Consider the following 27,733-nt stretch of genomic DNA (forward strand, 5'->3'; position numbering starts at 1 on the left):
AGTCGCTCTGGGCGTAATAATCGAGCTCGGCACAGTCTGCAAATAAAATAATTTTAGCAGAGCGTGGTTTCGATCCACGGACCTCTGGGTTATGGGCCCAGCACGCTTCCACTGCGCCACTCTGCTGTGCGTTGATGCTCTGTCTCTTCGCTACGTGAAGAGAGACACTTGGAAAGTGTTGCCTGCGTCGCTTTCACACGCCTGTCCTTAGTTGCGTATCATCTCGTACAGCTCTCAGCTTGACTTGTCTCGACTTTGCTCGACTGACGCTACGCTGACGCTTGCAGGCAGCGATATTTACCACGATCGCGTCGACATGCAGCTGCGAGATGCACAGGAGTAACAAAGCACTCCACGATGCGGCGACATACGAAATCCACTGCCCAGCTACGCGTCGCAACTAACAAAATACCGACTCTGCCAGGATTCGAACCTGGAATCTTCTGATCCGTAGTCAGACGCGTTATCCGTTGCGCCACAGAGCCACTGGCAGCAGTTTCGATTACTAGACAAGGGCACTTCGCTAAGACACGTGTTCTCCATGGCTCAGCAAGCTCCCAAGGAAGGTAGCTCTCGTTCAGCTGCGTGGCCACAGTGCGCCTGCAGAGCTTAGAGCTTGCCACACATCTGCGTTCACTGTTCGACAGGTAGCGGAAGGCAAGGCGCGCTATTTGCTGCGTTTTCTCGACGACCAGAGCCCGTTGATGTGCATGTAAGCGTAGCATATGAAACAAGAATAGCACGAAGCATTCGTATGGCATCAGGTGGCGATCATATGTTTCTGTGTGCACCACTGGTTTACAGCAAAGTGAATAGCGCAAACTGAGAGCACTGGGTTGTAGTCCCAGTGGCGCAGTTGGTTAGCCCACGGTACCTATAAGCAGTAGCCGTGAGCAATGCCGGGATTGTGAATTCGAGCCTCACGGTGAGCATAATTTTATTTCGTAGCAGCATTCTGTGACAGCAACAGGAGGCTAGTTCTCAGATGTATCAGCTATTTGAGTTACATAATTGTGTATTCGAGACACTAGCTGCGTCTTCCTCGGTAGTATAGTGGTTAGTATCCCCGCCTGTCACGCGGGAGACCGCGGTCCGATTCCCCGCCAGGCGGCATATCCGATTTTTAGTTGCAGCACTATCACCCGCCGAACTTAGTGAAGGACGTTGGCGGCTATTAGCACCATGTGTCTATCACACTGGCAACTGCCTACAGCTCATCCTCGGTAGTATAGTGGTTAGTATCCCCGCCTGTCACGCGGGAGACCGGGGTTCGATTCCCCGCCGGGGAGATGCGATTTTTATCTCACAAACCTGCTAGAGTGTTGCTCGTGCGTGGGTCGGAAGATCAAGGAGTATAGGTGGTGCAAAAACATAAACAAAGGCTACAATTTAGGAAGTGGTTCTCGCATTCTTCACACGAGGAGAATTACGAGGTTTGCTGTTGAATCTGAATCAAAACACCCCAGCAGTCGCTCTGGGCGTAATAATCGAGCTCGGCACAGTCTGCAAATAAAATAATTTTAGCAGAGCGTGGTTTCGATCCACGGACCTCTGGGTTATGGGCCCAGCACGCTTCCACTGCGCCACTCTGCTGTGCGTTGATGCTCTGTCTCTTCGCTACGTGAAGAGAGACACTTGGAAAGTGTTGCCTGCGTCGCTTTCACACGACTGTCCTTAGTTGCGTATCATCTCGTACAGCTCTCAGCTTGACTTGTCTCGACTTTGCTCGACTGACGCTACGCTGACGCTTGCAGGCAGCGATATTTACCACGATCGCGTCGACATGCAGCTGCGAGATGCACAGGAGTAACAAAGCACTCCACGATGCGGCGACATACGAAATCCACTGCCCAGCTACGCGTCGCAACTAACAAAATACCGACTCTGCCAGGATTCGAACCTGGAATCTTCTGATCCGTAGTCAGACGCGTTATCCGTTGCGCCACAGAGCCACTGGCAGCAGTTTCGATTACTAGACAAGGGCACTTCGCTAAGACACGTGTTCTCCATGGCTCAGCAAGCTCCCAAGGAAGGTAGCTCTCGTTCAGCTGCGTGGCCACAGTGCGCCTGCAGAGCTTAGAGCTTGCCACACATCTGCGTTCACTGTTCGACAGGTAGCGGAAGGCAAGGCGCGCTATTTGCTGCGTTTTCTCGACGACCAGAGCCCGTTGATGTGCATGTAAGCGTAGCATATGAAACAAGAATAGCACGAAGCATTCGTATGGCATCAGGTGGCGATCATATGTTTCTGTGTGCACCACTGGTTTACAGCAAAGTGAATAGCGCAAACTGAGAGCACTGGGTTGTAGTCCCAGTGGCGCAGTTGGTTAGCCCACGGTACCTATAAGCAGTAGCCGTGAGCAATGCCGGGATTGTGAATTCGAGCCTCACGGTGAGCATAATTTTATTTCGTAGCAGCATTCTGTGACAGCAACAGGAGGCTAGTTTTCAGATGTATCAGCTATTTGAGTTACATAATTGTGTATTCGAGACACTAGCTGCGTCTTCCTCGGTAGTATAGTGGTTAGTATCCCCGCCTGTCACGCGGGAGACCGCGGTCCGATTCCCCGCCAGGCGGCATATCCGATTTTTAGTTGCAGCACTATCACCCGCCGAACTTAGTGAAGGACGTTGGCGGCTATTAGCACCATGTGTCTATCACACTGGCAACTGCCTACAGCTCATCCTCGGTAGTATAGTGGTTAGTATCCCCGCCTGTCACGCGGGAGACCGGGGTTCGATTCCCCGCCGGGGAGATGCGATTTTTATCTCACAAACCTGCTAGAGTGTTGCTCGTGCGTGGGTCGGAAGATCAAGGAGTATAGGTGGTGCAAAAACATAAACAAAGGCTACAATTTAGGAAGTGGTTCTCGCATTCTTCACACGAGGAGAATTACGAGGTTTGCTGTTGAATCTGAATCAAAACACCCCAGCAGTCGCTCTGGGCGTAATAATCGAGCTCGGCACAGTCTGCAAATAAAATAATTTTAGCAGAGCGTGGTTTCGATCCACGGACCTCTGGGTTATGGGCCCAGCACGCTTCCACTGCGCCACTCTGCTGTGCGTTGATGCTCTGTCTCTTCGCTACGTGAAGAGAGACACTTGGAAAGTGTTGCCTGCGTCGCTTTCACACGACTGTCCTTAGTTGCGTATCATCTCGTACAGCTCTCAGCTTGACTTGTCTCGACTTTGCTCGACTGACGCTACGCTGACGCTTGCAGGCAGCGATATTTACCACGATCGCGTCGACATGCAGCTGCGAGATGCACAGGAGTAACAAAGCACTCCACGATGCGGCGACATACGAAATCCACTGCCCAGCTACGCGTCGCAACTAACAAAATACCGACTCTGCCAGGATTCGAACCTGGAATCTTCTGATCCGTAGTCAGACGCGTTATCCGTTGCGCCACAGAGCCACTGGCAGCAGTTTCGATTACTAGACAAGGGCACTTCGCTAAGACACGTGTTCTCCATGGCTCAGCAAGCTCCCAAGGAAGGTAGCTCTCGTTCAGCTGCGTGGCCACAGTGCGCCTGCAGAGCTTAGAGCTTGCCACACATCTGCGTTCACTGTTCGACAGGTAGCGGAAGGCAAGGCGCGCTATTTGCTGCGTTTTCTCGACGACCAGAGCCCGTTGATGTGCATGTAAGCGTAGCATATGAAACAAGAATAGCACGAAGCATTCGTATGGCATCAGGTGGCGATCATATGTTTCTGTGTGCACCACTGGTTTACAGCAAAGTGAATAGCGCAAACTGAGAGCACTGGGTTGTAGTCCCAGTGGCGCAGTTGGTTAGCCCACGGTACCTATAAGCAGTAGCCGTGAGCAATGCCGGGATTGTGAATTCGAGCCTCACGGTGAGCATAATTTTATTTCGTAGCAGCATTCTGTGACAGCAACAGGAGGCTAGTTTTCAGATGTATCAGCTATTTGAGTTACATAATTGTGTATTCGAGACACTAGCTGCGTCTTCCTCGGTAGTATAGTGGTTAGTATCCCCGCCTGTCACGCGGGAGACCGCGGTCCGATTCCCCGCCAGGCGGCATATCCGATTTTTAGTTGCAGCACTATCACCCGCCGAACTTAGTGAAGGACGTTGGCGGCTATTAGCACCATGTGTCTATCACACTGGCAACTGCCTACAGCTCATCCTCGGTAGTATAGTGGCTAGTATCCCCGCCTGTCACGCGGGAGACCGGGGTTCGATTCCCCGCCGGGGAGATGCGATTTTTATCTCACAAACCTGCTAGAGTGTTGCTCGTGCGTGGGTCGGAAGATCAAGGAGTATAGGTGGTGCAAAAACATAAACAAAGGCTACAATTTAGGAAGTGGTTCTCGCATTCTTCACACGAGGAGAATTACGAGGTTTGCTGTTGAATCTGAATCAAAACACCCCAGCAGTCGCTCTGGGCGTAATAATCGAGCTCGGCACAGTCTGCAAATAAAATAATTTTAGCAGAGCGTGGTTTCGATCAACGGACCTCTGGGTTATGGGCCCAGCACGCTTCCACTGCGCCACTCTGCTGTGCGTTGATGCTCTGTCTCTTCGCTAAGTGAAGAGGGACACTTGGAAAGTGTTGCCTGCGTCGCTTTCACACGCCTGTCCTTAGTTGCGTATCATCTCGTACAGCTCTCAGCTTGACTTGTCTCGACTTTGCTCGACTGACGCTACGCTGACGCTTGCAGGCAGCGATATTTACCACGATCGCGTCGACATGCAGCTGCGAGATGCACAGGAGTAACAAAGCACTCCACGATGCGGCGACATACGAAATCCACTGCCCAGCTACGCGTCGCAACTAACAAAATACCGACTCTGCCAGGATTCGAACCTGGAATCTTCTGATCCGTAGTCAGACGCGTTATCCGTTGCGCCACAGAGCCACTGGCAGCAGTTTCGATTACTAGACAAGGGCACTTCGCTAAGACACGTGTTCTCCATGGCTCAGCAAGCTCCCAAGGAAGGTAGCTCTCGTTCAGCTGCGTGGCCACAGTGCGCCTGCAGAGCTTAGAGCTTGCCACACATCTGCGTTCACTGTTCGACAGGTAGCGGAAGGCAAGGCGCGCTATTTGCTGCGTTTTCTCGACGACCAGAGCCCGTTGATGTGCATGTAAGCGTAGCATATGAAACAAGAATAGCACGAAGCATTCGTATGGCATCAGGTGGCGATCATATGTTTCTGTGTGCACCACTGGTTTACAGCAAAGTGAATAGCGCAAACTGAGAGCACTGGGTTGTAGTCCCAGTGGCGCAGTTGGTTAGCCCACGGTACCTATAAGCAGTAGCCGTGAGCAATGCCGGGATTGTGAATTCGAGCCTCACGGTGAGCATAATTTTATTTCGTAGCAGCATTCTGTGACAGCAACAGGAGGCTAGTTTTCAGATGTATCAGCTATTTGAGTTACATAATTGTGTATTCGAGACACTAGCTGCGTCTTCCTCGGTAGTATAGTGGTTAGTATCCCCGCCTGTCACGCGGGAGACCGCGGTCCGATTCCCCGCCAGGCGGCATATCCGATTTTTAGTTGCAGCACTATCACCCGCCGAACTTAGTGAAGGACGTTGGCGGCTATTAGCACCATGTGTCTATCACACTGGCAACTGCCTACAGCTCATCCTCGGTAGTATAGTGGTTAGTATCCCCGCCTGTCACGCGGGAGACCGGGGTTCGATTCCCCGCCGGGGAGATGCGATTTTTATCTCACAAACCTGCTAGAGTGTTGCTCGTGCGTGGGTCGGAAGATCAAGGAGTATAGGTGGTGCAAAAACATAAACAAAGGCTACAATTTAGGAAGTGGTTCTCGCATTCTTCACACGAGGAGAATTACGAGGTTTGCTGTTGAATCTGAATCAAAACACCCCAGCAGTCGCTCTGGGCGTAATAATCGAGCTCGGCACAGTCTGCAAATAAAATAATTTTAGCAGAGCGTGGTTTCGATCCACGGACCTCTGGGTTATGGGCCCAGCACGCTTCCACTGCGCCACTCTGCTGTGCGTTGATGCTCTGTCTCTTCGCTACGTGAAGAGAGACACTTGGAAAGTGTTGCCTGCGTCGCTTTCACACGACTGTCCTTAGTTGCGTATCATCTCGTACAGCTCTCAGCTTGACTTGTCTCGACTTTGCTCGACTGACGCTACGCTGACGCTTGCAGGCAGCGATATTTACCACGATCGCGTCGACATGCAGCTGCGAGATGCACAGGAGTAACAAAGCACTCCACGATGCGGCGACATACGAAATCCACTGCCCAGCTACGCGTCGCAACTAACAAAATACCGACTCTGCCAGGATTCGAACCTGGAATCTTCTGATCCGTAGTCAGACGCGTTATCCGTTGCGCCACAGAGCCACTGGCAGCAGTTTCGATTACTAGACAAGGGCACTTCGCTAAGACACGTGTTCTCCATGGCTCAGCAAGCTCCCAAGGAAGGTAGCTCTCGTTCAGCTGCGTGGCCACAGTGCGCCTGCAGAGCTTAGAGCTTGCCACACATCTGCGTTCACTGTTCGACAGGTAGCGGAAGGCAAGGCGCGCTATTTGCTGCGTTTTCTCGACGACCAGAGCCCGTTGATGTGCATGTAAGCGTAGCATATGAAACAAGAATAGCACGAAGCATTCGTATGGCATCAGGTGGCGATCATATGTTTCTGTGTGCACCACTGGTTTACAGCAAAGTGAATAGCGCAAACTGAGAGCACTGGGTTGTAGTCCCAGTGGCGCAGTTGGTTAGCCCACGGTACCTATAAGCAGTAGCCGTGAGCAATGCCGGGATTGTGAATTCGAGCCTCACGGTGAGCATAATTTTATTTCGTAGCAGCATTCTGTGACAGCAACAGGAGGCTAGTTTTCAGATGTATCAGCTATTTGAGTTACATAATTGTGTATTCGAGACACTAGCTGCGTCTTCCTCGGTAGTATAGTGGTTAGTATCCCCGCCTGTCACGCGGGAGACCGCGGTCCGATTCCCCGCCAGGCGGCATATCCGATTTTTAGTTGCAGCACTATCACCCACCGAACTTAGTGAAGGACGTTGGCGGCTATTAGCACCATGTGTCTATCACACTGGCAACTGCCTACAGCTCATCCTCGGTAGTATAGTGGTTAGTATCCCCGCCTGTCACGCGGGAGACCGGGGTTCGATTCCCCGCCGGGGAGATGCGATTTTTATCTCACAAACCTGCTAGAGTGTTGCTCGTGCGTGGGTCGGAAGATCAAGGAGTATAGGTGGTGCAAAAACATAAACAAAGGCTACAATTTAGGAAGTGGTTCTCGCATTCTTCACACGAGGAGAATTACGAGGTTTGCTGTTGAATCTGAATCAAAACACCCCAGCAGTCGCTCTGGGCGTAATAATCGAGCTCGGCACAGTCTGCAAATAAAATAATTTTAGCAGAGCGTGGTTTCGATCCACGGACCTCTGGGTTATGGGCCCAGCACGCTTCCACTGCGCCACTCTGCTGTGCGTTGATGCTCTGTCTCTTCGCTACGTGAAGAGAGACACTTGGAAAGTGTTGCCTGCGTCGCTTTCACACGCCTGTCCTTAGTTGCGTATCATCTCGTACAGCTCTCAGCTTGACTTGTCTCGACTTTGCTCGACTGACGCTACGCTGACGCTTGCAGGCAGCGATATTTACCACGATCGCGTCGACATGCAGCTGCGAGATGCACAGGAGTAACAAAGCACTCCACGATGCGGCGACATACGAAATCCACTGCCCAGCTACGCGTCGCAACTAACAAAATACCGACTCTGCCAGGATTCGAACCTGGAATCTTCTGATCCGTAGTCAGACGCGTTATCCGTTGCGCCACAGAGCCACTGGCAGCAGTTTCGATTACTAGACAAGGGCACTTCGCTAAGACACGTGTTCTCCATGGCTCAGCAAGCTCCCAAGGAAGGTAGCTCTCGTTCAGCTGCGTGGCCACAGTGCGCCTGCAGAGCTTAGAGCTTGCCACACATCTGCGTTCACTGTTCGACAGGTAGCGGAAGGCAAGGCGCGCTATTTGCTGCGTTTTCTCGACGACCAGAGCCCGTTGATGTGCATGTAAGCGTAGCATATGAAACAAGAATAGCACGAAGCATTCGTATGGCATCAGGTGGCGATCATATGTTTCTGTGTGCACCACTGGTTTACAGCAAAGTGAATAGCGCAAACTGAGAGCACTGGGTTGTAGTCCCAGTGGCGCAGTTGGTTAGCCCACGGTACCTATAAGCAGTAGCCGTGAGCAATGCCGGGATTGTGAATTCGAGCCTCACGGTGAGCATAATTTTATTTCGTAGCAGCATTCTGTGACAGCAACAGGAGGCTAGTTTTCAGATGTATCAGCTATTTGAGTTACATAATTGTGTATTCGAGACACTAGCTGCGTCTTCCTCGGTAGTATAGTGGTTAGTATCCCCGCCTGTCACGCGGGAGACCGCGGTCCGATTCCCCGCCAGGCGGCATATCCGATTTTTAGTTGCAGCACTATCACCCACCGAACTTAGTGAAGGACGTTGGCGGCTATTAGCACCATGTGTCTATCACACTGGCAACTGCCTACAGCTCATCCTCGGTAGTATAGTGGTTAGTATCCCCGCCTGTCACGCGGGAGACCGGGGTTCGATTCCCCGCCGGGGAGATGCGATTTTTATCTCACAAACCTGCTAGAGTGTTGCTCGTGCGTGGGTCGGAAGATCAAGGAGTATAGGTGGTGCAAAAACATAAACAAAGGCTACAATTTAGGAAGTGGTTCTCGCATTCTTCACACGAGGAGAATTACGAGGTTTGCTGTTGAATCTGAATCAAAACACCCCAGCAGTCGCTCTGGGCGTAATAATCGAGCTCGGCACAGTCTGCAAATAAAATAATTTTAGCAGAGCGTGGTTTCGATCCACGGACCTCTGGGTTATGGGCCCAGCACGCTTCCACTGCGCCACTCTGCTGTGCGTTGATGCTCTGTCTCTTCGCTACGTGAAGAGAGACACTTGGAAAGTGTTGCCTGCGTCGCTTTCACACGCCTGTCCTTAGTTGCGTATCATCTCGTACAGCTCTCAGCTTGACTTGTCTCGACTTTGCTCGACTGACGCTACGCTGACGCTTGCAGGCAGCGATATTTACCACGATCGCGTCGACATGCAGCTGCGAGATGCACAGGAGTAACAAAGCACTCCACGATGCGGCGACATACGAAATCCACTGCCCAGCTACGCGTCGCAACTAACAAAATACAGACTCTGCCAGGATTCGAACCTGGAATCTTCTGATCCGTAGTCAGACGCGTTATCCGTTGCGCCACAGAGCCACTGGCAGCAGTTTCGATTACTAGACAAGGGCACTTCGCTAAGACACGTGTTCTCCATGGCTCAGCAAGCTCCCAAGGAAGGTAGCTCTCGTTCAGCTGCGTGGCCACAGTGCGCCTGCAGAGCTTAGAGCTTGCCACACATCTGCGTTCACTGTTCGACAGGTAGCGGAAGGCAAGGCGCGCTATTTGCTGCGTTTTCTCGACGACCAGAGCCCGTTGATGTGCATGTAAGCGTAGCATATGAAACAAGAATAGCATGAAGCATTCGTATGGCATCAGGTGGCGATCATATGTTTCTGTGTGCACCACTGGTTTACAGCAAAGTGAATAGCGCAAACTGAGAGCACTGGGTTGTAGTCCCAGTGGCGCAGTTGGTTAGCCCACGGTACCTATAAGCAGTAGCCGTGAGCAATGCCGGGATTGTGAATTCGAGCCTCACGGTGAGCATAATTTTATTTCGTAGCAGCATTCTGTGACAGCAACAGGAGGCTAGTTTTCAGATGTATCAGCTATTTGAGTTACATAATTGTGTATTCGAGACACTAGCTGCGTCTTCCTCGGTAGTATAGTGGTTAGTATCCCCGCCTGTCACGCGGGAGACCGCGGTCCGATTCCCCGCCAGGCGGCATATCCGATTTTTAGTTGCAGCACTATCACCCGCCGAACTTAGTGAATGACGTTGGCGGCTATTAGCACCATGTGTCTATCACACTGGCAACTGCCTACAGCTCATCCTCGGTAGTATAGTGGTTAGTATCCCCGCCTGTCACGCGGGAGACCGGGGTTCGATTCCCCGCCGGGGAGATGCGATTTTTATCTCACAAACCTGCTAGAGTGTTGCTCGTGCGTGGGTCGGAAGATCAAGGAGTATAGGTGGTGCAAAAACATAAACAAAGGCTACAATTTAGGAAGTGGTTCTCGCATTCTTCACACGAGGAGAATTACGAGGTTTGCTGTTGAATCTGAATCAAAACACCCCAGCAGTCGCTCTGGGCGTAATAATCGAGCTCGGCACAGTCTGCAAATAAAATAATTTTAGCAGAGCGTGGTTTCGATCCACGGACCTCTGGGTTATGGGCCCAGCACGCTTCCACTGCGCCACTCTGCTGTGCGTTGATGCTCTGTCTCTTCGCTACGTGAAGAGAGACACTTGGAAAGTGTTGCCTGCGTCGCTTTCACACGCCTGTCCTTAGTTGCGTATCATCTCGTACAGCTCTCAGCTTGACTTGTCTCGACTTTGCTCGACTGACGCTACGCTGACGCTTGCAGGCAGCGATATTTACCACGATCGCGTCGACATGCAGCTGCGAGATGCACAGGAGTAACAAAGCACTCCACGATGCGGCGACATACGAAATCCACTGCCCAGCTACGCGTCGCAACTAACAAAATACCGACTCTGCCAGGATTCGAACCTGGAATCTTCTGATCCGTAGTCAGACGCGTTATCCGTTGCGCCACAGAGCCACTGGCAGCAGTTTCGATTACTAGACAAGGGCACTTCGCTAAGACACGTGTTCTCCATGGCTCAGCAAGCTCCCAAGGAAGGTAGCTCTCGTTCAGCTGCGTGGCCACAGTGCGCCTGCAGAGCTTAGAGCTTGCCACACATCTGCGTTCACTGTTCGACAGGTAGCGGAAGGCAAGGCGCGCTATTTGCTGCGTTTTCTCGACGACCAGAGCCCGTTGATGTGCATGTAAGCGTAGCATATGAAACAAGAATAGCACGAAGCATTCGTATGGCATCAGGTGGCGATCATATGTTTCTGTGTGCACCACTGGTTTACAGCAAAGTGAATAGCGCAAACTGAGAGCACTGGGTTGTAGTCCCAGTGGCGCAGTTGGTTAGCCCACGGTACCTATAAGCAGTAGCCGTGAGCAATGCCGGGATTGTGAATTCGAGCCTCACGGTGAGCATAATTTTATTTCGTAGCAGCATTCTGTGACAGCAACAGGAGGCTAGTTTTCAGATGTATCAGCTATTTGAGTTACATAATTGTGTATTCGAGACACTAGCTGCGTCTTCCTCGGTAGTATAGTGGTTAGTATCCCCGCCTGTCACGCGGGAGACCGCGGTCCGATTCCCCGCCAGGCGGCATATCCGATTTTTAGTTGCAGCACTATCACCCACCGAACTTAGTGAAGGACGTTGGCGGCTATTAGCACCATGTGTCTATCACACTGGCAACTGCCTACAGCTCATCCTCGGTAGTATAGTGGTTAGTATCCCCGCCTGTCACGCGGGAGACCGGGGTTCGATTCCCCGCCGGGGAGATGCGATTTTTATCTCACAAACCTGCTAGAGTGTTGCTCGTGCGTGGGTCGGAAGATCAAGGAGTATAGGTGGTGCAAAAACATAAACAAAGGCTACAATTTAGGAAGTGGTTCTCGCATTCTTCACACGAGGAGAATTACGAGGTTTGCTGTTGAATCTGAATCAAAACACCCCAGCAGTCGCTCTGGGCGTAATAATCGAGCTCGGCACAGTCTGCAAATAAAATAATTTTAGCAGAGCGTGGTTTCGATCCACGGACCTCTGGGTTATGGGCCCAGCACGCTTCCACTGCGCCACTCTGCTGTGCGTTGATGCTCTGTCTCTTCGCTACGTGAAGAGAGACACTTGGAAAGTGTTGCCTGCGTCGCTTTCACACGCCTGTCCTTAGTTGCGTATCATCTCGTACAGCTCTCAGCTTGACTTGTCTCGACTTTGCTCGACTGACGCTACGCTGACGCTTGCAGGCAGCGATATTTACCACGATCGCGTCGACATGCAGCTGCGAGATGCACAGGAGTAACAAAGCACTCCACGATGCGGCGACATACGAAATCCACTGCCCAGCTACGCGTCGCAACTAACAAAATACAGACTCTGCCAGGATTCGAACCTGGAATCTTCTGATCCGTAGTCAGACGCGTTATCCGTTGCGCCACAGAGCCACTGGCAGCAGTTTCGATTACTAGACAAGGGCACTTCGCTAAGACACGTGTTCTCCATGGCTCAGCAAGCTCCCAAGGAAGGTAGCTCTCGTTCAGCTGCGTGGCCACAGTGCGCCTGCAGAGCTTAGAGCTTGCCACACATCTGCGTTCACTGTTCGACAGGTAGCGGAAGGCAAGGCGCGCTATTTGCTGCGTTTTCTCGACGACCAGAGCCCGTTGATGTGCATGTAAGCGTAGCATATGAAACAAGAATAGCATGAAGCATTCGTATGGCATCAGGTGGCGATCATATGTTTCTGTGTGCACCACTGGTTTACAGCAAAGTGAATAGCGCAAACTGAGAGCACTGGGTTGTAGTCCCAGTGGCGCAGTTGGTTAGCCCACGGTACCTATAAGCAGTAGCCGTGAGCAATGCCGGGATTGTGAATTCGAGCCTCACGGTGAGCATAATTTTATTTCGTAGCAGCATTCTGTGACAGCAACAGGAGGCTAGTTTTCAGATGTATCAGCTATTTGAGTTACATAATTGTGTATTCGAGACACTAGCTGCGTCTTCCTCGGTAGTATAGTGGTTAGTATCCCCGCCTGTCACGCGGGAGACCGCGGTCCGATTCCCCGCCAGGCGGCATATCCGATTTTTAGTTGCAGCACTATCACCCGCCGAACTTAGTGAATGACGTTGGCGGCTATTAGCACCATGTGTCTATCACACTGGCAACTGCCTACAGCTCATCCTCGGTAGTATAGTGGTTAGTATCCCCGCCTGTCACGCGGGAGACCGGGGTTCGATTCCCCGCCGGGGAGATGCGATTTTTATCTCACAAACCTGCTAGAGTGTTGCTCGTGCGTGGGTCGGAAGATCAAGGAGTATAGGTGGTGCAAAAACATAAACAAAGGCTACAATTTAGGAAGTGGTTCTCGCATTCTTCACACGAGGAGAATTACGAGGTTTGCTGTTGAATCTGAATCAAAACACCCCAGCAGTCGCTCTGGGCGTAATAATCGAGCTCGGCACAGTCTGCAAATAAAATAATTTTAGCAGAGCGTGGTTTCGATCCACGGACCTCTGGGTTATGGGCCCAGCACGCTTCCACTGCGCCACTCTGCTGTGCGTTGATGCTCTGTCTCTTCGCTACGTGAAGAGAGACACTTGGAAAGTGTTGCCTGCGTCGCTTTCACACGCCTGTCCTTAGTTGCGTATCATCTCGTACAGCTCTCAGCTTGACTTGTCTCGACTTTGCTCGACTGACGCTACGCTGACGCTTGCAGGCAGCGATATTTACCACGATCGCGTCGACATGCAGCTGCGAGATGCACAGGAGTAACAAAGCACTCCACGATGCGGCGACATACGAAATCCACTGCCCAGCTACGCGTCGCAACTAACAAAATACCGACTCTGCCAGGATTCGAACCTGGAATCTTCTGATCCGTAGTCAGACGCGTTATCCGTTGTGCCACAGAGCCACTGGCAGCAGTTTCGATTACTAGACAAGGGCACTTCGCTAAGACACGTGTTCTCCATGGCTCAGCAAGCTCCCAAGGAAGGTAGCTCTCGTTCAGCTGCGTGGCCACAGTGCGCCTGCAGAGCTTAGAGCTTGCCACACATCTGCGTTCACTGTTCGACAGGTAGCGGAAGGCAAGGCGCGCTATTTGCTGCGTTTTCTCGACGACCAGAGCCCGTTGATGTGCATGTAAGCGTAGCATATGAAACAAGAATAGCACGAAGCATTCGTATGGCATCAGGTGGCGATCATATGTTTCTGTGTGCACCACTGGTTTACAGCAAAGTGAATAGCGCAAACTGAGAGCACTGGGTTGTAGTCCCAGTGGCGCAGTTGGTTAGCCCACGGTACCTATAAGCAGTAGCCGTGAGCAATGCCGGGATTGTGAATTCGAGCCTCACGGTGAGCATAATTTTATTTCGTAGCAGCATTCTGTGACAGCAACAGGAGGCTAGTTTTCAGATGTATCAGCTATTTGAGTTACATAATTGTGTATTCGAGACACTAGCTGCGTCTTCCTCGGTAGTATAATGGTTAGTATCCCCGCCTGTCACGCGGGAGACCGCGGTCCGATTCCCCGCCAGGCGGCATATCCGATTTTTAGTTGCAGCACTATCACCCGCCGAACTTAGTGAAGGACGTTGGCGGCTATTAGCACCATGTGTCTATCACACTGGCAACTGCCTACAGCTCATCCTCGGTAGTATAGTGGTTAGTATCCCCGCCTGTCACGCGGGAGACCGGGGTTCGATTCCCCGCCGGGGAGATGCGATTTTTATCTCACAAACCTGCTAGAGTGTTGCTCGTGCGTGGGTCGGAAGATCAAGGAGTATAGGTGGTGCAAAAACATAAACAAAGGCTACAATTTAGGAAGTGGTTCTCGCATTCTTCACACGAGGAGAATTACGAGGTTTGCTGTTGAATCTGAATCAAAACACCCCAGCAGTCGCTCTGGGCGTAATAATCGAGCTCGGCACAGTCTGCAAATAAAATAATTTTAGCAGAGCGTGGTTTCGATCCACGGACCTCTGGGTTATGGGCCCAGCACGCTTCCACTGCGCCACTCTGCTGTGCGTTGATGCTCTGTCTCTTCGCTACGTGAAGAGAGACACTTGGAAAGTGTTGCCTGCGTCGCTTTCACACGCCTGTCCTTAGTTGCGTATCATGTCGTACAGCTCTCAGCTTGACTTGTCTCGACTTTGCTCGACTGACGCTACGCTGACGCTTGCAGGCAGCGATATTTACCACGATCGCGTCGACATGCAGCTGCGAGATGCACAGGAGTAACAAAGCACTCCACGATGCGGCGACATACGAAATCCACTGCCCAGCTACGCGTCGCAACTAACAAAATACCGACTCTGCCAGGATTCGAACCTGGAATCTTCTGATCCGTAGTCAGACGCGTTATCCGTTGCGCCACAGAGCCACTGGCAGCAGTTTCGATTACTAGACAATGGCACTTCGCTAAGACACGTGTTCTCCATGGCTCAGCAAGCTCCCAAGGAAGGTAGCTCTCGTTCAGCTGCGTGGCCACAGTGCGCCTGCAGAGCTTAGAGCTTGCCACACATCTGCGTTCACTGTTCGACAGGTAGCGGAAGGCAAGGCGCGCTATTTGCTGCGTTTTCTCGACGACCAGAGCCCGTTGATGTGCATGTAAGCGTAGCATATGAAACAAGAATAGCACGAAGCATTCGTATGGCATCAGGTGGCGATCATATGTTTCTGTGTGCACCACTGGTTTACAGCAAAGTGAATAGCGCAAACTGAGAGCACTGGGTTGTAGTCCCAGTGGCGCAGTTGGTTAGCCCACGGTACCTATAAGCAGTAGCCGTGAGCAATGCCGGGATTGTGAATTCGAGCCTCACGGTGAGCATAATTTTATTTCGTAGCAGCATTCTGTGACAGCAACAGGAGGCTAGTTTTCAGATGTATCAGCTATTTGAGTTACATAATTGTGTATTCGAGACACTAGCTGCGTCTTCCTCGGTAGTATAATGGTTAGTATCCCCGCCTGTCACGCGGGAGACCGCGGTCCGATTCCCCGCCAGGCGGCATATCCGATTTTTAGTTGCAGCACTATCACCCGCCGAACTTAGTGAAGGACGTTGGCGGCTATTAGCACCATGTGTCTATCACACTGGCAACTGCCTACAGCTCATCCTCGGTAGTATAGTGGTTAGTATCCCCGCCTGTCACGCGGGAGACCGGGGTTCGATTCCCCGCCGGGGAGATGCGATTTTTATCTCACAAACCTGCTAGAGTGTTGCTCGTGCGTGGGTCGGAAGATCAAGGAGTATAGGTGGTGCAAAAACATAAACAAAGGCTACAATTTAGGAAGTGGTTCTCGCATTCTTCACACGAGGAGAATTACGAGGTTTGCTGTTGAATCTGAATCAAAACACCCCAGCAGTCGCTCTGGGCGTAATAATCGAGCTCGGCACAGTCTGCAAATAAAATAATTTTAGCAGAGCGTGGTTTCGATCCACGGATCTCTGGGTTATGGGCCCAGCACGCTTCCACTGCGCCACTCTGCTGTGCGTTGATGCTCTGTCTCTTCGCTACGTGAAGAGAGACACTTGGAAAGTGTTGCCTGCGTCGCTTTCACACGCCTGTCCTTAGTTGCGTATCATGTCGTACAGCTCTCAGCTTGACTTGTCTCGACTTTGCTCGACTGACGCTACGCTGACGCTTGCAGGCAGCGATATTTACCACGATCGCGTCGACATGCAGCTGCGAGATGCACAGGAGTAACAAAGCACTCCACGATGCGGCGACATACGAAATCCACTGCCCAGCTACGCGTCGCAACTAACAAAATACCGACTCTGCCAGGATTCGAACCTGGAATCTTCTGATCCGTAGTCAGACGCGTTATCCGTTGTGCCACAGAGCCACTGGCAGCAGTTTCAATTACTAGACAAGGGCACTTCGCTAAGACACGTGTTCTCCATGGCTCAGCAAGCTCCCAAGGAAGGTAGCTCTCGTTCAGCTGCGTGGCCACAGTGCGCCTGCAGAGCTTAGAGCTTGCCACACATCTGCGTTCACTGTTCGACAGGTAGCGGAAGGCAAGGCGCGCTATTTGCTGCGTTTTCTCGACGACCAGAGCCCGTTGATGTGCATGTAAGCGTAGCATATGAAACAAGAATAGCACGAAGCATTCGTATGGCATCAGGTGGCGATCATATGTTTCTGTGTGCACCACTGGTTTACAGCAAAGTGAATAGCGCAAACTGAGAGCACTGGGTTGTAGTCCCAGTGGCGCAGTTGGTTAGCCCACGGTACCTATAAGCAGTAGCCGTGAGCAATGCCGGGATTGTGAATTCGAGCCTCACGGTGAGCATAATTTTATTTCGTAGCAGCATTCTGTGACAGCAACAGGAGGCTAGTTTTCAGATGTATCAGCTATTTGAGTTACATAATTGTGTATTCGAGACACTAGCTGCGTCTTCCTCGGTAGTATAATGGTTAGTATCCCCGCCTGTCACGCGGGAGACCGCGGTCCGATTCCCCGCCAGGCGGCATATCCGATTTTTAGTTGCAGCACTATCACCCGCCGAACTTAGTGAAGGACGTTGGCGGCTATTAGCACCATGTGTCTATCACACTGGCAACTGCCTACAGCTCATCCTCGGTAGTATAGTGGTTAGTATCCCCGCCTGTCACGCGGGAGACCGGGGTTCGATTCCCCGCCGGGGAGATGCGATTTTTATCTCACAAACCTGCTAGAGTGTTGCTCGTGCGTGGGTCGGAAGATCAAGGAGTATAGGTGGTGCAAAAACATAAACAAAGGCTACAATTTAGGAAGTGGTTCTCGCATTCTTCACACGAGGAGAATTACGAGGTTTGCTGTTGAATCTGAATCAAAACACCCCAGCAGTCGCTCTGGGCGTAATAATCGAGCTCGGCACAGTCTGCAAATAAAATAATTTTAGCAGAGCGTGGTTTCGATCCACGGACCTCTGGGTTATGGGCCCAGCACGCTTCCACTGCGCCACTCTGCTGTGCGTTGATGCTCTGTCTCTTCGCTACGTGAAGAGAGACACTTGGAAAGTGTTGCCTGCGTCGCTTTCACACGCCTGTCCTTAGTTGCGTATCATGTCGTACAGCTCTCAGCTTGACTTGTCTCGACTTTGCTCGACTGACGCTACGCTGACGCTTGCAGGCAGCGATATTTACCACGATCGCGTCGACATGCAGCTGCGAGATGCACAGGAGTAACAAAGCACTCCACGATGCGGCGACATACGAAATCCACTGCCCAGCTACGCGTCGCAACTAACAAAATACCGACTCTGCCAGGATTCGAACCTGGAATCTTCTGATCCGTAGTCAGACGCGTTATCCGTTGTGCCACAGAGCCACTGGTAGCAGTTTCGATTACTAGACAAGGGCACTTCGCTAAGACACGTGTTCTCCATGGCTCAGCAAGCTCCCAAGGAAGGTAGCTCTCGTTCAGCTGCGTGGCCACAGTGCGCCTGCAGAGCTTAGAGCTTGCCACACATCTGCGTTCACTGTTCGACAGGTAGCGGAAGGCAAGGCGCGCTATTTGCTGCGTTTTCTCGACGACCAGAGCCCGTTGATGTGCATGTAAGCGTAGCATATGAAACAAGAATAGCACGAAGCATTCGTATGGCATCAGGTGGCGATCATATGTTTCTGTGTGCACCACTGGTTTACAGCAAAGTGAATAGCGCAAACTGAGAGCACTGGGTTGTAGTCCCAGTGGCGCAGTTGGTTAGCCCACGGTACCTATAAGCAGTAGCCGTGAGCAATGCCGGGATTGTGAATTCGAGCCTCACGGTGAGCATAATTTTATTTCGTAGCAGCATTCTGTGACAGCAACAGGAGGCTAGTTTTCAGATGTATCAGCTATTTGAGTTACATAATTGTGTATTCGAGACACTAGCTGCGTCTTCCTCGGTAGTATAATGGTTAGTATCCCCGCCTGTCACGCGGGAGACCGCGGTCCGATTCCCCGCCAGGCGGCATATCCGATTTTTAGTTGCAGCACTATCACCCGCCGAACTTAGTGAAGGACGTTGGCGGCTATTAGCACCATGTGTCTATCACACTGGCAACTGCCTACAGCTCATCCTCGGTAGTATAGTGGTTAGTATCCCCGCCTGTCACGCGGGAGACCGGGGTTCGATTCCCCGCCGGGGAGATGCGATTTTTATCTCACAAACCTGCTAGAGTGTTGCTCGTGCGTGGGTCGGAAGATCAAGGAGTATAGGTGGTGCAAAAACATAAACAAAGGCTACAATTTAGGAAGTGGTTCTCGCATTCTTCACACGAGGAGAATTACGAGGTTTGCTGTTGAATCTGAATCAAAACACCCCAGCAGTCGCTCTGGGCGTAATAATCGAGCTCGGCACAGTCTGCAAATAAAATAATTTTAGCAGAGCGTGGTTTCGATCCACGGACCTCTGGGTTATGGGCCCAGCACGCTTCCACTGCGCCACTCTGCTGTGCGTTGATGCTCTGTCTCTTCGCTACGTGAAGAGAGACACTTGGAAAGTGTTGCCTGCGTCGCTTTCACACGCCTGTCCTTAGTTGCGTATCATCTCGTACAGCTCTCAGCTTGACTTGTCTCGACTTTGCTCGACTGACGCTACGCTGACGCTTGCAGGCAGCGATATTTACCACGATCGCGTCGACATGGAGCTGCGAGATGCACAGGAGTAACAAAGCACTCCACGATGCGGCGACATACGAAATCCACTGCCCAGCTACGCGTCGCAACTAACAAAATACCGTCTCTGCCAGGATACGAACCTGGAATCTTCTGATCCGTAGTCAGACGCGTTATCCGTTGCGCCACAGAGCCACTGGCAGCAGTTTCGATTACTAGACAAGGGCACTTCGCTAAGACACGTGTTCTCCATGGCTCAGCAAGCTCCGAAGGAAGGTAGCTCTCGTTCAGCTGCGTGGCCACAGTGCGCCTGCAGAGCTTAGAGCTTGCCACACATCTGCGTTCACTGTAAGACAGGTAGCGGAAGGCAAGGCGCGCTATTTGCTGCGTTTTCTCGACGACCAGAGCCCGTTGATGTGCATGTAAGCGTAGCATATGAAACAAGAATAGCACGAAGCATTCGTATGGCATCAGGTGGCGATCATATGTTTCTGTGTGCACCACTGGTTTACAGCAAAGTGAATAGCGCAAACTGAGAGCACTGGGTTGTAGTCCCAGTGGCGCAGTTGGTTAGCCCACGGTACCTATAAGCAGTAGCCGTGAGCAATGCCGGGATTGTGAATTCGAGCCTCACGGTGAGCATAATTTTATTTCGTAGCAGCATTCTGTGACAGCAACAGGAGGCTAGTTTTCAGATGTATCAGCTATTTGAGTTACATAATTGTGTATTCGAGACACTAGCTGCGTCTTCCTCGGTAGTATAGTGGTTAGTATCCCCGCCTGTCACGCGGGAGACCGCGGTCCGATTCCCCGCCAGGCGGCATATCCGATTTTTAGTTGCAGCACTATCACCCGCCGAACTTAGTGAAGGACGTTGGCGGCTATTAGCACCATGTGTCTATCACACTGGCAACTGCCTACAGCTCATCCTCGGTAGTATAGTGGTTAGTATCCCCGCCTGTCACGCGAGAGACCGGGGTTCGATTCCCCGCCGGGGAGATGCGATTTTTATCTCACAAACCTGCTAGAGTGTTGCTCGTGCGTGGGTCGGAAGATCAAGGAGTATAGGTGGTGCAAAAACATAAACAAAGGCTACAATTTAGGAAGTGGTTCTCGCATTCTTCACACGAGGAGAATTACGAGGTTTGCTGTTGAATCTGAATCAAAACACCCCAGCAGTCGCTCTGGGCGTAATAATCGAGCTCGGCACAGTCTGCAAATAAAATAATTTTAGCAGAGCGTGGTTTCGATCCACGGACCTCTGGGTTATGGGCCCAGCACGCTTCCACTGCGCCACTCTGCTGTGCGTTGATGCTCTGTCTCTTCGCTACGTGAAGAGAGACACTTGGAAAGTGTTGCCTGCGTCGCTTTCACACGCCTGTCCTTAGTTGCGTATCATCTCGTACAGCTCTCAGCTTGACTTGTCTCGACTTTGCTCGACTGACGCTACGCTGACGCTTGCAGGCAGCGATATTTACCACGATCGCGTCGACATGGAGCTGCGAGATGCACAGGAGTAACAAAGCACTCCACGATGCGGCGACATACGAAATCCACTGCCCAGCTACGCGTCGCAACTAACAAAATACCGACTCTGCCAGGATTCGAACCTGGAATCTTCTGATCCGTAGTCAGACGCGTTAACCGTTGCGCCACAGAGCCACTGGCAGCAGTTTCGATTACTAGACAATGGCACTTCGCTAAGACACGTGTTCTCCATGGCTCAGCAAGCTCCCAAGGAAGGTAGCTCTCGTTCAGCTGCGTGGCCACAGTGCGCCTGCAGAGCTTAGAGCTTGCCACACATCTGCGTTCACTGTTCGACAGGTAGCGGAAGGCAAGGCGCGCTATTTGCTGCGTTTTCTCGACGACCAGAGCCCGTTGATGTGCATGTAAGCGTAGCATATGAAACAAGAATAGCACGAAGCATTCGTATGGCATCAGGTGGCGATCATATGTTTCTGTGTGCACCACTGGTTTACAGCAAAGTGAATAGCGCAAACTGAGAGCACTGGGTTGTAGTCCCAGTGGCGCAGTTGGTTAGCCCACGGTACCTATAAGCAGTAGCCGTGAGCAATGCCGGGATTGTGAATTCGAGCCTCACGGTGAGCATAATTTTATTTCGTAGCAGCATTCTGTGACAGCAACAGGAGGCTAGTTTTCAGATGTATCAGCTATTTGAGTTACATAATTGTGTATTCGAGACACTAGCTGCGTCTTCCTCGGTAGTATAGTGGTTAGTATCCCCGCCTGTCACGCGGGAGACCGCGGTCCGATTCCCCGCCAGGCGGCATATCCGATTTTTAGTTGCAGCACTATCACCCGCCGAACTTAGTGAAGGACGTTGGCGGCTATTAGCACCATGTGTCTATCACACTGGCAACTGCCTACAGCTCATCCTCGGTAGTATAGTGGTTAGTATCCCCGCCTGTCACGCGGGAGACCGGGGTTCGATTCCCCGCCGGGGAGATGCGATTTTTATCTCACAAACCTGCTAGAGTGTTGCTCGTGCGTGGGTCGGAAGATCAAGGAGTATAGGTGGTGCAAAAACATAAACAAAGGCTACAATTTAGGAAGTGGTTCTCGCATTCTTCACACGAGGAGAATTACGAGGTTTGCTGTTGAATCTGAATCAAAACACCCCAGCAGTCGCTCTGGGCGTAATAATCGAGCTCGGCACAGTCTGCAAATAAAATAATTTTAGCAGAGCGTGGTTTCGATCCACGGACCTCTGGGTTATGGGCCCAGCACGCTTCCACTGCGCCACTCTGCTGTGCGTTGATGCTCTGTCTCTTCGCTACGTGAAGAGAGACACTTGGAAAGTGTTGCCTGCGTCGCTTTCACACGCCTGTCCTTAGTTGCGTATCATCTCGTACAGCTCTCAGCTTGACTTGTCTCGACTTTGCTCGACTGACGCTACGCTGACGCTTGCAGGCAGCGATATTTACCACGATCGCGTCGACATGGAGCTGCGAGATGCACAGGAGTAACAAAGCACTCCACGATGCGGCGACATACGAAATCCACTGCCCAGCTACGCGTCGCAACTAACAAAATACCGACTCTGCCAGGATACGAACCTGGAATCTTCTGATCCGTAGTCAGACGCGTTATCCGTTGCGCCACAAAGCCACTGGCAGCAGTTTCGATTACTAGACAAGGGCACTTCGCTAAGACACGTGTTCTCCATGGCTCAGCAAGCTCCCAAGGAAGGTAGCTCTCGTTCAGCTGCGTGGCCACAGTGCGCCTGCAGAGCTTAGAGCTTGCCACACATCTGCGTTCACTGTTCGACAGGTAGCGGAAGGCAAGGCGCGCTATTTGCTGCGTTTTCTCGACGACCAGAGCCCGTTGATGTGCATGTAAGCGTAGCATATGAAACAAGAATAGCACGAAGCATTCGTATGGCATCAGGTGGCGATCATATGTTTCTGTGTGCACCACTGGTTTACAGCAAAGTGAATAGCGCAAACTGAGAGCACTGGGTTGTAGTCCCAGTGGCGCAGTTGGTTAGCCCACGGTACCTATAAGCAGTAGCCGTGAGCAATGCCGGGATTGTGAATTCGAGCCTCACGGTGAGCATAATTTTATTTCGTAGCAGCATTCTGTGACAGCAACAGGAGGCTAGTTTTCAGATGTATCAGCTATTTGAGTTACATAATTGTGTATTCGAGACACTAGCTGCGTCTTCCTCGGTAGTATAGTGGTTAGTATCCCCGCCTGTCACGCGGGAGACCGCGGTCCGATTCCCCGCCAGGCGGCATATCCGATTTTTAGTTGCAGCACTATCACCCGCCGAACTTAGTGAAGGACGTTGGCGGCTATTAGCACCATGTGTCTATCACACTGGCAACTGCCTACAGCTCATCCTCGGTAGTATAGTGGTTAGTATCCCCGCCTGTCACGCGGGAGACCGGGGTTCGATTCCCCGCCGGGGAGTTGCGATTTTTATCTCACAAACCTGCTAGAGTGTTGCTCGTGCGTGGGTCGGAAGATCAAGGAGTATAGGTGGTGCAAAAACATAAACAAAGGCTACAATTTAGGAAGTGGTTCTCGCATTCTTCACACGAGGAGAATTACGAGGTTTGCTGTTGAATCTGAATCAAAACACCCCAGCAGTCGCTCTGGGCGTAATAATCGAGCTCGGCACAGTCTGCAAATAAAATAATTTTAGCAGAGCGTGGTTTCGATCCACGGACCTCTGGGTTATGGGCCCAGCACGCTTCCACTGCGCCACTCTGCTGTGCGTTGATGCTCTGTCTCTTCGCTACGTGAAGAGAGACACTTGGAAAGTGTTGCCTGCGTCGCTTTCACACGCCTGTCCTTAGTTGCGTATCATGTCGTACAGCTCTCAGCTTGACTTGTCTCGACTTTGCTCGACTGACGCTACGCTGACGCTTGCAGGCAGCGATATTTACCACGATCGCGTCGACATGCAGCTGCGAGATGCACAGGAGTAACAAAGCACTCCACGATGCGGCGACATACGAAATCCACTGCCCAGCTACGCGTCGCAACTAACAAAATACCGACTCTGCCAGGATTCGAACCTGGAATCTTCTGATCCGTAGTCAGACGCGTTATCCGTTGCGCCACAGAGCCACTGGCAGCAGTTTCGATTACTAGACAATGGCACTTCGCTAAGACACGTGTTCTCCATGGCTCAGCAAGCTCCCAAGGAAGGTAGCTCTCGTTCAGCTGCGTGGCCACAGTGCGCCTGCAGAGCTTAGAGCTTGCCACACATCTGCGTTCACTGTTCGACAGGTAGCGGAAGGCAAGGCGCGCTATTTGCTGCGTTTTCTCGACGACCAGAGCCCGTTGATGTGCATGTAAGCGTAGCATATGAAACAAGAATAGCACGAAGCATTCGTATGGCATCAGGTGGCGATCATATGTTTCTGTGTGCACCACTGGTTTACAGCAAAGTGAATAGCGCAAACTGAGAGCACTGGGTTGTAGTCCCAGTGGCGCAGTTGGTTAGCCCACGGTACCTATAAGCAGTAGCCGTGAGCAATGCCGGGATTGTGAATTCGAGCCTCACGGTGAGCATAATTTTATTTCGTAGCAGCATTCTGTGACAGCAACAGGAGGCTAGTTTTCAGATGTATCAGCTATTTGAGTTACATAATTGTGTATTCGAGACACTAGCTGCGTCTTCCTCGGTAGTATAGTGGTTAGTATCCCCGCCTGTCACGCGGGAGACCGCGGTCCGATTCCCCGCCAGGCGGCATATCCGATTTTTAGTTGCAGCACTATCACCCGCCGAACTTAGTGAAGGACGTTGGCGGCTATTAGCACCATGTGTCTATCACACTGGCAACTGCCTACAGCTCATCCTCGGTAGTATAGTGGTTAGTATCCCCGCCTGTCACGCGGGAGACCGGGGTTCGATTCCCCGCCGGGGAGATGCGATTTTTATCTCACAAACCTGCTAGAGTGTTGCTCGTGCGTGGGTCGGAAGATCAAGGAGTATAGGTGGTGCAAAAACATAAACAAAGGCTACAATTTAGGAAGTGGTTCTCGCATTCTTCACACGAGGAGAATTACGAGGTTTGCTGTTGAATCTGAATCAAAACACCCCAGCAGTCGCTCTGGGCGTAATAATCGAGCTCGGCACAGTCTGCAAATAAAATAATTTTAGCAGAGCGTGGTTTCGATCCACGGACCTCTGGGTTATGGGCCCAGCACGCTTCCACTGCGCCACTCTGCTGTGCGTTGATGCTCTGTCTCTTCGCTACGTGAAGAGAGACACTTGGAAAGTGTTGCCTGCGTCGCTTTCACACGCCTGTCCTTAGTTGCGTATCATCTCGTACAGCTCTCAGCTTGACTTGTCTCGACTTTGCTCGACTGACGCTACGCTGACGCTTGCAGGCAGCGATATTTACCACGATCGCGTCGACATGGAGCTGCGAGATGCACAGGAGGAACAAAGCACTCCACGATGCGGCGACATACGAAATCCACTGCCCAGCTACGCGTCGCAACTAACAAAATACCGACTCTGCCAGGATACGAACCTGGAATCTTCTGATCCGTAGTCAGACGCGTTATCCGTTGCGCCACAAAGCCACTGGCAGCAGTTTCGATTACTAGACAAGGGCACTTCGCTAAGACACGTGTTCTCCATGGCTCAGCAAGCTCCCAAGGAAGGTAGCTCTCGTTCAGCTGCGTGGCCACAGTGCGCCTGCAGAGCTTAGAGCTTGCCACACATCTGCGTTCACTGTTCGACAGGTAGCGGAAGGCAAGGCGCGCTATTTGCTGCGTTTTCTCGACGACCAGAGCCCGTTGATGTGCATGTAAGCGTAGCATATGAAACAAGAATAGCACGAAGCATTCGTATGGCATCAGGTGGCGATCATATGTTTCTGTGTGCACCACTGGTTTACAGCAAAGTGAATAGCGCAAACTGAGAGCACTGGGTTGTAGTCCCAGTGGCGCAGTTGGTTAGCCCACGGTACCTATAAGCAGTAGCCGTGAGCAATGCCGGGATTGTGAATTCGAGCCTCACGGTGAGCATAATTTTATTTCGTAGCAGCATTCTGTGACAGCAACAGGAGGCTAGTTTTCAGATGTATCAGCTATTTGAGTTACATAATTGTGTATTCGAGACACTAGCTGCGTCTTCCTCGGTAGTATAGTGGTTAGTATCCCCGCCTGTCACGCGGGAGACCGCGGTCCGATTCCCCGCCAGGCGGCATATCCGATTTTTAGTTGCAGCACTATCACCCGCCGAACTTAGTGAAGGACGTTGGCGGCTATTAGCACCATGTGTCTATCACACTGGCAACTGCCTACAGCTCATCCTCGGTAGTATAGTGGTTAGTATCCCCGCCTGTCACGCGGGAGACCGGGGTTCGATTCCCCGCCGGGGAGATGCGATTTTTATCTCACAAACCTGCTAGAGTGTTGCTCGTGCGTGGGTCGGAAGATCAAGGAGTATAGGTGGTGCAAAAACATAAACAAAGGCTACAATTTAGGAAGTGGTTCTCGCATTCTTCACACGAGGAGAATTACGAGGTTTGCTGTTGAATCTGAATCAAAACACCCCAGCAGTCGCTCTGGGCGTAATAATCGAGCTCGGCACAGTCTGCAAATAAAATAATTTTAGCAGAGCGTGGTTTCGATCCACGGACCTCTGGGTTATGGGCCCAGCACGCTTCCACTGCGCCACTCTGCTGTGCGTTGATGCTCTGTCTCTTCGCTACGTGAAGAGAGACACTTGGAAAGTGTTGCCTGCGTCGCTTTCACACGCCTGTCCTTAGTTGCGTATCATCTCGTACAGCTCTCAGCTTGACTTGTCTCGACTTTGCCCGACTGACGCTACGCTGACGCTTGCAGGCAGCGATATTTACCACGATCGCGTCGACATGCAGCTGCGAGATGCACAGGAGTAACAAAGCACTCCACGATGCGGCGACATACGAAATCCACTGCCCAGCTACGCGTCGCAACTAACAAAATACAGACTCTGCCAGGATTCGAACCTGGAATCTTCTGATCCGTAGTCAGACGCGTTATCCGTTGCGCCACAGAGCCACTGGCAGCAGTTTCGATTACTAGACAAGGGCACTTCGCTAAGACACGTGTTCTCCATGGCTCAGCAAGCTCCCAAGGAAGGTAGCTCTCGTTCAGCTGCGTGGCCACAGTGCGCCTGCAGAGCTTAGAGCTTGCCACACATCTGCGTTCACTGTTCGACAGGTAGCGGAAGGCAAGGCGCGCTATTTGCTGCGTTTTCTCGACGACCAGAGCCCGTTGATGTGCATGTAAGCGTAGCATATGAAACAAGAATAGCACGAAGCATTCGTATGGCATCAGGTGGCGATCATATGTTTCTGTGTGCACCACTGGTTTACAGCAAAGTGAATAGCGCAAACTGAGAGCACTGGGTTGTAGTCCCAGTGGCGCAGTTGGTTAGCCCACGGTACCTATAAGCAGTAGCCGTGAGCAATGCCGGGATTGTGAATTCGAGCCTCACGGTGAGCATAATTTTATTTCGTAGCAGCATTCTGTGACAGCAACAGGAGGCTAGTTTTCAGATGTATCAGCTATTTGAGTTACATAATTGTGTATTCGAGACACTAGCTGCGTCTTCCTCGGTAGTATAGTGGTTAGTATCCCCGCCTGTCACGCGGGAGACCGCGGTCCGATTCCCCGCCAGGCGGCATATCCGATTTTTAGTTGCAGCACTATCACCCGCCGAACTTAGTGAAGGACGTTGGCGGCTATTAGCACCATGTGTCTATCACACTGGCAACTGCCTACAGCTCATCCTCGGTAGTATAGTGGTTAGTATCCCCGCCTGTCACGCGGGAGACCGGGGTTCGATTCCCCGCCGGGGAGATGCGATTTTTATCTCACAAACCTGCTAGAGTGTTGCT

The 27,733-nt window shown here is 51.7% G+C and overlaps 56 non-coding genes across 56 annotated transcripts; 19 read left to right on the top strand and 37 right to left on the bottom strand.

The window, feature by feature from the left end:
• Window positions 1-54: 54 nt before the first annotated feature.
• On the bottom strand, window positions 55-126 carry Trnam-cau (transfer RNA methionine (anticodon CAU)). Its single transcript has one exon. It is a non-coding gene; the product is annotated as a tRNA-Met (tRNA).
• A 286-nt stretch (window positions 127-412) lies between these two features.
• Trnar-acg (transfer RNA arginine (anticodon ACG)) lies at window positions 413-485 on the bottom strand. Its single transcript has one exon. It is a non-coding gene; the product is annotated as a tRNA-Arg (tRNA).
• Window positions 486-1,217: 732 nt separating this feature from the next.
• On the top strand, window positions 1,218-1,289 carry Trnad-guc (transfer RNA aspartic acid (anticodon GUC)). The gene has a single exon. It is a non-coding gene; the product is annotated as a tRNA-Asp (tRNA).
• A 232-nt stretch (window positions 1,290-1,521) lies between these two features.
• Window positions 1,522-1,593, bottom strand: Trnam-cau (transfer RNA methionine (anticodon CAU)). The gene has a single exon. It is a non-coding gene; the product is annotated as a tRNA-Met (tRNA).
• Window positions 1,594-1,879: 286 nt separating this feature from the next.
• Trnar-acg (transfer RNA arginine (anticodon ACG)) lies at window positions 1,880-1,952 on the bottom strand. The gene has a single exon. It is a non-coding gene; the product is annotated as a tRNA-Arg (tRNA).
• Window positions 1,953-2,684: 732 nt separating this feature from the next.
• Trnad-guc (transfer RNA aspartic acid (anticodon GUC)) lies at window positions 2,685-2,756 on the top strand. The gene has a single exon. It is a non-coding gene; the product is annotated as a tRNA-Asp (tRNA).
• A 232-nt stretch (window positions 2,757-2,988) lies between these two features.
• Trnam-cau (transfer RNA methionine (anticodon CAU)) lies at window positions 2,989-3,060 on the bottom strand. Its single transcript has one exon. It is a non-coding gene; the product is annotated as a tRNA-Met (tRNA).
• A 286-nt stretch (window positions 3,061-3,346) lies between these two features.
• Window positions 3,347-3,419, bottom strand: Trnar-acg (transfer RNA arginine (anticodon ACG)). Its single transcript has one exon. It is a non-coding gene; the product is annotated as a tRNA-Arg (tRNA).
• A 732-nt stretch (window positions 3,420-4,151) lies between these two features.
• Window positions 4,152-4,223, top strand: Trnad-guc (transfer RNA aspartic acid (anticodon GUC)). The gene has a single exon. It is a non-coding gene; the product is annotated as a tRNA-Asp (tRNA).
• Window positions 4,224-4,813: 590 nt separating this feature from the next.
• Trnar-acg (transfer RNA arginine (anticodon ACG)) lies at window positions 4,814-4,886 on the bottom strand. Its single transcript has one exon. It is a non-coding gene; the product is annotated as a tRNA-Arg (tRNA).
• A 732-nt stretch (window positions 4,887-5,618) lies between these two features.
• On the top strand, window positions 5,619-5,690 carry Trnad-guc (transfer RNA aspartic acid (anticodon GUC)). The gene has a single exon. It is a non-coding gene; the product is annotated as a tRNA-Asp (tRNA).
• A 232-nt stretch (window positions 5,691-5,922) lies between these two features.
• Window positions 5,923-5,994, bottom strand: Trnam-cau (transfer RNA methionine (anticodon CAU)). Its single transcript has one exon. It is a non-coding gene; the product is annotated as a tRNA-Met (tRNA).
• A 286-nt stretch (window positions 5,995-6,280) lies between these two features.
• Trnar-acg (transfer RNA arginine (anticodon ACG)) lies at window positions 6,281-6,353 on the bottom strand. Its single transcript has one exon. It is a non-coding gene; the product is annotated as a tRNA-Arg (tRNA).
• Window positions 6,354-7,085: 732 nt separating this feature from the next.
• Window positions 7,086-7,157, top strand: Trnad-guc (transfer RNA aspartic acid (anticodon GUC)). Its single transcript has one exon. It is a non-coding gene; the product is annotated as a tRNA-Asp (tRNA).
• Window positions 7,158-7,389: 232 nt separating this feature from the next.
• Trnam-cau (transfer RNA methionine (anticodon CAU)) lies at window positions 7,390-7,461 on the bottom strand. The gene has a single exon. It is a non-coding gene; the product is annotated as a tRNA-Met (tRNA).
• A 286-nt stretch (window positions 7,462-7,747) lies between these two features.
• On the bottom strand, window positions 7,748-7,820 carry Trnar-acg (transfer RNA arginine (anticodon ACG)). Its single transcript has one exon. It is a non-coding gene; the product is annotated as a tRNA-Arg (tRNA).
• A 732-nt stretch (window positions 7,821-8,552) lies between these two features.
• On the top strand, window positions 8,553-8,624 carry Trnad-guc (transfer RNA aspartic acid (anticodon GUC)). Its single transcript has one exon. It is a non-coding gene; the product is annotated as a tRNA-Asp (tRNA).
• A 232-nt stretch (window positions 8,625-8,856) lies between these two features.
• On the bottom strand, window positions 8,857-8,928 carry Trnam-cau (transfer RNA methionine (anticodon CAU)). The gene has a single exon. It is a non-coding gene; the product is annotated as a tRNA-Met (tRNA).
• Window positions 8,929-9,214: 286 nt separating this feature from the next.
• Window positions 9,215-9,287, bottom strand: Trnar-acg (transfer RNA arginine (anticodon ACG)). The gene has a single exon. It is a non-coding gene; the product is annotated as a tRNA-Arg (tRNA).
• A 732-nt stretch (window positions 9,288-10,019) lies between these two features.
• Window positions 10,020-10,091, top strand: Trnad-guc (transfer RNA aspartic acid (anticodon GUC)). Its single transcript has one exon. It is a non-coding gene; the product is annotated as a tRNA-Asp (tRNA).
• A 232-nt stretch (window positions 10,092-10,323) lies between these two features.
• Window positions 10,324-10,395, bottom strand: Trnam-cau (transfer RNA methionine (anticodon CAU)). The gene has a single exon. It is a non-coding gene; the product is annotated as a tRNA-Met (tRNA).
• A 286-nt stretch (window positions 10,396-10,681) lies between these two features.
• Trnar-acg (transfer RNA arginine (anticodon ACG)) lies at window positions 10,682-10,754 on the bottom strand. The gene has a single exon. It is a non-coding gene; the product is annotated as a tRNA-Arg (tRNA).
• Window positions 10,755-11,486: 732 nt separating this feature from the next.
• Window positions 11,487-11,558, top strand: Trnad-guc (transfer RNA aspartic acid (anticodon GUC)). The gene has a single exon. It is a non-coding gene; the product is annotated as a tRNA-Asp (tRNA).
• Window positions 11,559-11,790: 232 nt separating this feature from the next.
• Window positions 11,791-11,862, bottom strand: Trnam-cau (transfer RNA methionine (anticodon CAU)). The gene has a single exon. It is a non-coding gene; the product is annotated as a tRNA-Met (tRNA).
• Window positions 11,863-12,148: 286 nt separating this feature from the next.
• Window positions 12,149-12,221, bottom strand: Trnar-acg (transfer RNA arginine (anticodon ACG)). The gene has a single exon. It is a non-coding gene; the product is annotated as a tRNA-Arg (tRNA).
• A 732-nt stretch (window positions 12,222-12,953) lies between these two features.
• Window positions 12,954-13,025, top strand: Trnad-guc (transfer RNA aspartic acid (anticodon GUC)). The gene has a single exon. It is a non-coding gene; the product is annotated as a tRNA-Asp (tRNA).
• Window positions 13,026-13,257: 232 nt separating this feature from the next.
• On the bottom strand, window positions 13,258-13,329 carry Trnam-cau (transfer RNA methionine (anticodon CAU)). Its single transcript has one exon. It is a non-coding gene; the product is annotated as a tRNA-Met (tRNA).
• Window positions 13,330-13,615: 286 nt separating this feature from the next.
• Window positions 13,616-13,688, bottom strand: Trnar-acg (transfer RNA arginine (anticodon ACG)). The gene has a single exon. It is a non-coding gene; the product is annotated as a tRNA-Arg (tRNA).
• A 732-nt stretch (window positions 13,689-14,420) lies between these two features.
• Window positions 14,421-14,492, top strand: Trnad-guc (transfer RNA aspartic acid (anticodon GUC)). Its single transcript has one exon. It is a non-coding gene; the product is annotated as a tRNA-Asp (tRNA).
• Window positions 14,493-14,724: 232 nt separating this feature from the next.
• Window positions 14,725-14,796, bottom strand: Trnam-cau (transfer RNA methionine (anticodon CAU)). The gene has a single exon. It is a non-coding gene; the product is annotated as a tRNA-Met (tRNA).
• Window positions 14,797-15,082: 286 nt separating this feature from the next.
• On the bottom strand, window positions 15,083-15,155 carry Trnar-acg (transfer RNA arginine (anticodon ACG)). Its single transcript has one exon. It is a non-coding gene; the product is annotated as a tRNA-Arg (tRNA).
• A 732-nt stretch (window positions 15,156-15,887) lies between these two features.
• On the top strand, window positions 15,888-15,959 carry Trnad-guc (transfer RNA aspartic acid (anticodon GUC)). Its single transcript has one exon. It is a non-coding gene; the product is annotated as a tRNA-Asp (tRNA).
• Window positions 15,960-16,191: 232 nt separating this feature from the next.
• Trnam-cau (transfer RNA methionine (anticodon CAU)) lies at window positions 16,192-16,263 on the bottom strand. The gene has a single exon. It is a non-coding gene; the product is annotated as a tRNA-Met (tRNA).
• A 286-nt stretch (window positions 16,264-16,549) lies between these two features.
• Trnar-acg (transfer RNA arginine (anticodon ACG)) lies at window positions 16,550-16,622 on the bottom strand. The gene has a single exon. It is a non-coding gene; the product is annotated as a tRNA-Arg (tRNA).
• Window positions 16,623-17,354: 732 nt separating this feature from the next.
• On the top strand, window positions 17,355-17,426 carry Trnad-guc (transfer RNA aspartic acid (anticodon GUC)). The gene has a single exon. It is a non-coding gene; the product is annotated as a tRNA-Asp (tRNA).
• A 232-nt stretch (window positions 17,427-17,658) lies between these two features.
• On the bottom strand, window positions 17,659-17,730 carry Trnam-cau (transfer RNA methionine (anticodon CAU)). The gene has a single exon. It is a non-coding gene; the product is annotated as a tRNA-Met (tRNA).
• Window positions 17,731-18,016: 286 nt separating this feature from the next.
• Window positions 18,017-18,089, bottom strand: Trnar-acg (transfer RNA arginine (anticodon ACG)). Its single transcript has one exon. It is a non-coding gene; the product is annotated as a tRNA-Arg (tRNA).
• A 732-nt stretch (window positions 18,090-18,821) lies between these two features.
• Trnad-guc (transfer RNA aspartic acid (anticodon GUC)) lies at window positions 18,822-18,893 on the top strand. Its single transcript has one exon. It is a non-coding gene; the product is annotated as a tRNA-Asp (tRNA).
• A 232-nt stretch (window positions 18,894-19,125) lies between these two features.
• On the bottom strand, window positions 19,126-19,197 carry Trnam-cau (transfer RNA methionine (anticodon CAU)). The gene has a single exon. It is a non-coding gene; the product is annotated as a tRNA-Met (tRNA).
• Window positions 19,198-19,483: 286 nt separating this feature from the next.
• Window positions 19,484-19,556, bottom strand: Trnar-acg (transfer RNA arginine (anticodon ACG)). Its single transcript has one exon. It is a non-coding gene; the product is annotated as a tRNA-Arg (tRNA).
• Window positions 19,557-20,288: 732 nt separating this feature from the next.
• On the top strand, window positions 20,289-20,360 carry Trnad-guc (transfer RNA aspartic acid (anticodon GUC)). The gene has a single exon. It is a non-coding gene; the product is annotated as a tRNA-Asp (tRNA).
• Window positions 20,361-20,592: 232 nt separating this feature from the next.
• Window positions 20,593-20,664, bottom strand: Trnam-cau (transfer RNA methionine (anticodon CAU)). Its single transcript has one exon. It is a non-coding gene; the product is annotated as a tRNA-Met (tRNA).
• A 286-nt stretch (window positions 20,665-20,950) lies between these two features.
• Trnar-acg (transfer RNA arginine (anticodon ACG)) lies at window positions 20,951-21,023 on the bottom strand. The gene has a single exon. It is a non-coding gene; the product is annotated as a tRNA-Arg (tRNA).
• Window positions 21,024-21,755: 732 nt separating this feature from the next.
• On the top strand, window positions 21,756-21,827 carry Trnad-guc (transfer RNA aspartic acid (anticodon GUC)). The gene has a single exon. It is a non-coding gene; the product is annotated as a tRNA-Asp (tRNA).
• A 232-nt stretch (window positions 21,828-22,059) lies between these two features.
• Trnam-cau (transfer RNA methionine (anticodon CAU)) lies at window positions 22,060-22,131 on the bottom strand. Its single transcript has one exon. It is a non-coding gene; the product is annotated as a tRNA-Met (tRNA).
• A 286-nt stretch (window positions 22,132-22,417) lies between these two features.
• Trnar-acg (transfer RNA arginine (anticodon ACG)) lies at window positions 22,418-22,490 on the bottom strand. The gene has a single exon. It is a non-coding gene; the product is annotated as a tRNA-Arg (tRNA).
• Window positions 22,491-23,222: 732 nt separating this feature from the next.
• Window positions 23,223-23,294, top strand: Trnad-guc (transfer RNA aspartic acid (anticodon GUC)). Its single transcript has one exon. It is a non-coding gene; the product is annotated as a tRNA-Asp (tRNA).
• A 232-nt stretch (window positions 23,295-23,526) lies between these two features.
• Window positions 23,527-23,598, bottom strand: Trnam-cau (transfer RNA methionine (anticodon CAU)). Its single transcript has one exon. It is a non-coding gene; the product is annotated as a tRNA-Met (tRNA).
• A 286-nt stretch (window positions 23,599-23,884) lies between these two features.
• Window positions 23,885-23,957, bottom strand: Trnar-acg (transfer RNA arginine (anticodon ACG)). The gene has a single exon. It is a non-coding gene; the product is annotated as a tRNA-Arg (tRNA).
• Window positions 23,958-24,689: 732 nt separating this feature from the next.
• On the top strand, window positions 24,690-24,761 carry Trnad-guc (transfer RNA aspartic acid (anticodon GUC)). The gene has a single exon. It is a non-coding gene; the product is annotated as a tRNA-Asp (tRNA).
• A 232-nt stretch (window positions 24,762-24,993) lies between these two features.
• Trnam-cau (transfer RNA methionine (anticodon CAU)) lies at window positions 24,994-25,065 on the bottom strand. Its single transcript has one exon. It is a non-coding gene; the product is annotated as a tRNA-Met (tRNA).
• Window positions 25,066-25,351: 286 nt separating this feature from the next.
• Window positions 25,352-25,424, bottom strand: Trnar-acg (transfer RNA arginine (anticodon ACG)). Its single transcript has one exon. It is a non-coding gene; the product is annotated as a tRNA-Arg (tRNA).
• A 732-nt stretch (window positions 25,425-26,156) lies between these two features.
• On the top strand, window positions 26,157-26,228 carry Trnad-guc (transfer RNA aspartic acid (anticodon GUC)). Its single transcript has one exon. It is a non-coding gene; the product is annotated as a tRNA-Asp (tRNA).
• A 232-nt stretch (window positions 26,229-26,460) lies between these two features.
• Trnam-cau (transfer RNA methionine (anticodon CAU)) lies at window positions 26,461-26,532 on the bottom strand. Its single transcript has one exon. It is a non-coding gene; the product is annotated as a tRNA-Met (tRNA).
• A 286-nt stretch (window positions 26,533-26,818) lies between these two features.
• Trnar-acg (transfer RNA arginine (anticodon ACG)) lies at window positions 26,819-26,891 on the bottom strand. Its single transcript has one exon. It is a non-coding gene; the product is annotated as a tRNA-Arg (tRNA).
• Window positions 26,892-27,623: 732 nt separating this feature from the next.
• Trnad-guc (transfer RNA aspartic acid (anticodon GUC)) lies at window positions 27,624-27,695 on the top strand. The gene has a single exon. It is a non-coding gene; the product is annotated as a tRNA-Asp (tRNA).
• The last annotated feature ends 38 nt before the right edge of the window (window positions 27,696-27,733 follow it).

The sequence above is a fragment of the Schistocerca gregaria genome, chromosome 8, assembly GCF_023897955.1.
Source record: "Schistocerca gregaria isolate iqSchGreg1 chromosome 8, iqSchGreg1.2, whole genome shotgun sequence".
In the NCBI taxonomy this organism is placed as follows: Eukaryota; Metazoa; Arthropoda; class Insecta; order Orthoptera; family Acrididae; genus Schistocerca; species Schistocerca gregaria.